The sequence below is a fragment of the Euphorbia lathyris genome, chromosome 1 (genome assembly GCF_963576675.1).
Source record: "Euphorbia lathyris chromosome 1, ddEupLath1.1, whole genome shotgun sequence".
Classification (NCBI taxonomy): Eukaryota; Viridiplantae; Streptophyta; class Magnoliopsida; order Malpighiales; family Euphorbiaceae; genus Euphorbia; species Euphorbia lathyris.
Genome location: NC_088910.1, coordinates 67,303,603 through 67,310,228, shown reverse-complemented (window position 1 = coordinate 67,310,228; position 6,626 = coordinate 67,303,603).

Sequence of the window (6,626 nt, the reverse complement as noted above, 5' to 3'; positions counted from 1 at the left end):
TTGGTTCTGTCGAAATCAAAAGGTGTGGCAGCAGAAGGTAATAAGTCCCGAGGCTGCTGCTGCAAATGCGAAAATTATCTACAAATCATGGCTTGCAGCAAATACAGAAGCGGAAGCGACGACGGTTAGAGCGGACGATCGAGTTAGCAGTGCGGTTGGGAGGGATCAAGAAGGAAGGGTAAGAATAAATTTTGATGAATCTATCCCGCTAAACAGCCCTCGGACGGGTATTGGAGCTGTAATTTGCAATAGTGAAGGTGCTTTTGTCGCAGCAAGGTTTGGATCAGTATTAGGCCGTTTTCCTCCTGTTGTGGCTGAGGCAATTTCGTGCAAAGAGGCGCTTACATGGATAAAAGATAGAGGAGAAGTGTCAGTTTGTGTCGAGGGAGACTCTCAGATTGTTATTAATGCGTTACGAAGTGATCCGGTAGAAGATTTTTCTAGTCTGGGGATGATTTTAGCAGATTGCAGATCAATTGCTCAGGCTATCCCAAACTGTATATTTCGTTTTGTTCGCAGGGAAGGTAACCAGCTAGCAGATGAAACAGCTAGATTAAGACTTTTTTCTTCGCATTTTACTGTAACAACTTCCGCTCCCCCTTCACTTGTAAGCCTATTGGCATTGATTTGATTCATTTATTCAATTCATTATTTCATTAAAAAAAACTATGTATTAATTTAATTCATGGAAATTAATATCTATTTAATTTACTTTCGATTATGTGGGTCTTTAATTTAAATATCTTTAATCAAACCCAATTTAATTAAACATATACTTAGTTAGAAATAATAATAATAATAGGAAAAATTACAAAATTGGGTCAAATGGGAGACCCATTTACATTTTTAACACATTTACTCAACCTACAACATATTTAGACTATGTTTGTGTGACTTTTCCAAAATACCCTCACCCTTTCATCTTCCCCCTTCCCCTATCTCTTCCTTACGCGAAAACGACTACTCTCCTAGACCTTTGATCTTCCTCTCTTCCTTTGAATTTCACGAAATCTGCACCATTTCTCCACATCACCATGTATTTCTCTTCTTCCTCTCTTCATCTCTTGATTCTTCATCTTCCTAATCCTAGAAAACGAAGCCATGCTTCTTCATCTTTCTGTTCCTGCTCGTTTCTTGGTTTCTTTCTTCTTGTGACCATCGAAGAAATCGTTATTCTACGTTATTTTCATCGTTTTTCCCAATTTATCATATTGTTTTTGTCAAAAAATGTAAGTATATACTGTTTTCTCTGCGTTTTTTCTCTCCAGAAATTCACTTAGCGCATGATGTTTTCGCGAATGTCTGCGAGGAGAAAGAGCCTGAAAGGTGTCGATTTAACTTCGCAAAATGATGATTACGCGAAGTCTGTGAGGGTAAAGTTCATGACTTTTCCCTCACAGACTTCGCGTAATCATCGTTTCGCGAAGTTAAATCGTCAAATTTCTCCTCACAGACTTCGCGAAATCATCATTTTACGAAGTTAAATCATCCTCTTCCTTGCACATTTATATTCACATACTTCGTGAATCCTCATTTCGCGAAGCCAAATCTTCCTTTTTTCTGCCTAACACGATTAAATTTTTCTAAAGGTGGTTGAATACATAACATCCTACAAGAAGGCGATGTCCTTGGATGTAGATGAGATGACTTTCCTTTTAATACAGAGAGAAATTCCCATCAAGATTGGTCACATTCACTTCTGTTAGGAGTTTATTGTGGCAATCTTGTTGTGTAGCATGGGAGACATCCGTCCCAAAAGGTCTGGACTTCCATTTCTCATCCCAAAAGGTCCGGACTTCCAATACAGAGAGAAATTTTCATCCAGATTCCTCACGTTCACTTTGAAATGATTTGTTAGGAGTTTATTGTGTCAATCTTGTTGTAAATTTTGATAATGTTATGATTTTAGTGTTGTTATTGTGTCAATCTTATTGTAAATTTTGATAATGTTATGATTTTAATGTTGGAATCCCTTGTTTTTGTGCCTTTTTGTTGTTATATACCACTTCGCAAAAAACACGTTCAGACTTCGCATATTGTGAAATCTGCGAATTGAAATCATCTGATAACCCAAACATTATCTTTGCAAATTTCGCAATATGCGATATCTGTGAAGTCAGACGGGAGGGCGAACGACAAATGTCTACAAACTTTCTAATATTAACTATATAGTTCTAAGTATAATATTAATTCCAGTATATATTATATATATAATATATAATATAATATTAGATGTTATATGTATAAATTCTACTTTAGTTTAAAGTTAAATAATAATTTGGATATTATTATAGGAAAATTACAAAACTGTGTCAAATAGGAGACCCATTTATATTTTTAACTCATTTACTCAACCTATTACATATCTAGACTATATTTGTGTGACTTTCCCAAAATACCCTTAATATATATATATATATATATATATATATATATATATATATATATATATAACACTTAGAAAGTTTGTAGGCATTTGTCGTTCGCCCTCCCGTCTGACTTCGCAGATATCGCATATTGCGAAATTTGCAAAGATAATGTTTGGGTTATCAGATGATTTCAATTCGCAGATTTCACAATATGCGAAGTCTGAATGTGTTTTTTGCGAAGTGGTATATAACAACAAAAAGGCACAAAAACAAGGGATTCCAACATTAAAATCATAACATTATCAAAATTTACAACAAGATTGACACAATAAACTCTTAACAAATCATTTCAAAGTGAACGTGAGGAATCTGGACGCAAATTTCTCTCTGTATTGGAAGTCCGGACCTTTTGGGATGAGAAATGGAAGTCCAGACCTTTTGGGACGGATGTCTCCCATGCTACACAACAAGATTGCCACAATAAACTCCTAACAGAAGTGAATGTCACCAATCTTGATGGGAATTTCTCTCTGTATCAAAAGGAAAGTCATCTCATCTACATCCAAAGACATCGCCTTCTTGTAGGATGTTATGTATTCAACCACCTTTAGAAAAATTTAATCGTGTTAGGCAGAAAAAATGAAGATTTGGCTTCGCGAAATGAGGATTCACGAAGTATGTGAATATAAATGTGCAAGGAAGATGATGATTTAACTTCGTAAAACGATGATTTCACGAAGTCTGTGAGGAGAAATTTGACGATTTAACTTCGCGAAATGATGATTACGCGAAGTCTGTGAGGGAAAAGTCATGAACTTTACCCTCACAAACTTCGCGTAATCATCATTTTGCGAAGTTAAATCGACACCTTTCAGGCTCTTTCTCCTCGCAGACATTCGCGAAAACATCATGCGCTAAGTGAATTTCTGGAGAGAAAAAACGCAGAGAAAACAGCATATACTTACATTTTTTGACAAAAACAATATGATAAACTAGGAAAAACGATGAAAATAACGTAGAATAACGATTTCTTCGATGGTCACAAGAAGAAAGAAACCAAGAAACGAGCAGGAACAGAAAGATGGAGAACCATGGCTTCGTTTTCTAGGATTAGGAAGATGAAGAATCAAGAGATCAAGAGAGGAAGAAGAGAAATGCATGGTGATGTGGAGAAATGGTGCAGATTTCGTGAAATTCAAAGGAAGAGAGAAGGATCAAAGGTCTAGGAGAGCATTCGTTTTCGCGTAAGGAAGAGATAGGGGAAGGGGGAAGATGAAAGGGCGAGGGTATTTTGGAAAAGTCACACAAACATAGTCTAGATATGTTGTAGGTTGAGTAAATGGGTTAAAAATGTAAATGGGTCTCCCATTTGATCCAATTTTATAATTTTTCCTATTATTATTTCTAACTAAGTATATGTTTAATCAAATTGGGTTTGATTAAAGATATTTAAATTAAAGACCCACATAATCGAAAGTAAATTAAATAGATATTAATTTCCATGAATTAAATTAATACATAGTTTTTTTTAATGAAATAATGAATTGAATAAATGAATCAAATCAATGCCAATAGGCTTACAAGTGAAGGGGGAGCGGAAGTTGTTACAGTAAAATGCGAAGAAAAAAGTCTTAATCTAGCTGTTTCATCTGCTAGCTGGTTACCTTCCCTGCGAACAAAACGAAATATACAGTTTGGGATAGCCTGAGCAATTGATCTGCAATCTGCTAAAATCATCCCCAGACTAGAAAAATCTTCTACCGGATCACTTCGTAACGCATTAATAACAATCTGAGAGTCTCCCTCGACACAAACTGACACTTCTCCTCTATCTTTTATCCACGTAAGCGCCTCTTTGCACGAAATTGCCTCAGCCACAGAGGAGGAAAACGGCCTAATACTGATCTGAACCTTGCTGCGACAAAAGCACCTTCACTGTTGCAAATTACAGCTCCAATACCCGTCCGAGGGCTGTTTAGCGGGATAGATTCATCAAAATTTATTCTTACCCTTCCTTATTGATCCCTCCCAACCGCACTACTAACTCGATCGTCCGCTCTAACCATCGTCGCTTCCGCTTCTGTATTTGCTGCAAGCCACGATTTGTAGATAATTTCCGTATTTGCAGCAGCAGCCTCAGGACTTATTACCTTCTGCTGCCACACCTTTTGATTTCGACAGAACCAAAGGTACCATAGCAGGGTAGCTACTTGACCTGCTTGATCCGGATTGGTGTTGTTTAGAGTCTCCTCCCACCAGGTTTCAAACTCGACCAGACCCGATCCACGCATCTGTGAAAATGACGATGAATTCCAGACCGCAATAGAAAAGGGGCAGTGTAGCATGATGTGAGAGATAGACTCATTCGATGCCGACAGAACGGGCATTGTGGACTTATATCGACTCGTCGTGAAAGGAGAGATACTCTTGTTGGGATTATGTTCCATGCGGCTCGCCACAAGAAATTTTTTACCTTCAGATGGCAAAGCATATTCCACAGCTTATTCCAAGGTGCGTTTCGCACCGTCTCAGGGGGACTGGGGTCATCTTCCATGAGTGCGTAATAAGCCGATTTAACGCTGTATATCCCTTTTTTCTCCCTCCGCCAATTGACCTGGTCTTCATGATTGAAAGAAGATAGAGGGATTTGCAGAATGAAATTTCTATCTTCCTCAGAGAAAACTGACTCAAGCATCTCTACGTTCCATTCACCGTTTCCAATAAACCTGTCCACCGTCCAATTACTATCCACCATGATATCCTGCATTTGCGGATGTCCCGGGATACCCGAGTTTGAAGGAAGCCACTTATCCTGCCAAACACGAGTCCGCCTACCATTACCAATCCTCATGAAAACCTCTTTGCAGATCAATTGTTGTGCCTGTAGTACACTAACCCAGACAGCACTTGGGCATGAACCCCTTATCGCATCATGGAAATTAGTTCGCGGGAAATACCTCGCTTTAAATAATCTGCTGAGAAGGGAGGTAGGATTTGACAGAAACCTCCAACCTTGCTTACCTAGTAGTGCTATGTTAAACTCATGGAAGTGCCGAAAATTCAACCCGTCCCACTCTTTTCACACACATAAGGATTTCCACCTTTTCCATTTTATCCCACGACCCCACCAGTATGCATTTAGCATAGTCTGAATCTTTTCACATATAATTTTAGGTAGTAAGAAAACCTGAAAAACATAGGACGAGATTGCTTGAGCTACCGCCTTAATTAAGATCTTCTTTCCCCCTTGAGATAAATGCTTAAGATTCCAGCACCAGATCCGCTTTTGGACCCTATCAACGACATACCAGAATTCTGTTGTTTTGCTTCGCCCTACAGACGCCGGCAGCCCCAGGTAACGGTCACTAATATCTGCTTGCTGAACCTGCAAGATGCTCGCCAAATATTCACGCCTCTCCGCAGGAACTTTCGCGCTAAAGGTAATCTTGGATTTAGAGAAGTTGATCTTCTGACCAGAAGCGGCTTCGTATTGGGAGAAGATATCTTTGATATTCACACATTCTTGTATAGAAGCTTTGAAGAAAAAGTAGCTATCATCTGCAAACAGCAGATGGGAGACAGACGGAGCTCCTCCACTGATACGAAAACCATGAACCGCTCCACTCATCTCGGTTTGATGTAACAAGGCTAACAGGCCTTCAGTACAGAGGATGAAAAGGTATGGGGAGAGCGGATCTCCCTGACGAAGCCCCCTAGAAGGTTTAAAAGCTGGGAAAACTGCATTCTTGTTCGTTATCTGATATTCAACCGAGGAAACACTGCTCATAATAAGCTCAATAAACTGAACAGGAAAATTCATACGCACCATAACTGCCCTCAGATAATCCCACTCAATCCTGTCATAAGCCTTAGACATATCCACTTTTAGTGCTGCATACCCTTGTCTGCCACCCCTTCCCAGTTTAAGGGCATGACCGACCTCGTAAGCTATCATGACATTATCTGTAATAGATCTTTTTGGAACAAAAGCACTTTGGGATGCTGAAATAAGGTAGTGGAGGATACGCTTTAGTCTATTTGCAATGGTCTTTGTCATTATTTTCCCCAGGACGTTACAGAGAGCAATAGGCTGAAGGTCGGTTGTTGAGACCAACGGGAACTTCTTTAGGATGAGGACTAAATTTGTTCGATTTATAGAGGTCGGGATTAAACCAGAATTTAGACAACTAATACAGTACTGTGTAACATCATCTCCAATTGTTGCCCAATGTTGTTAGAAGAACCCCGGGTTCAGAC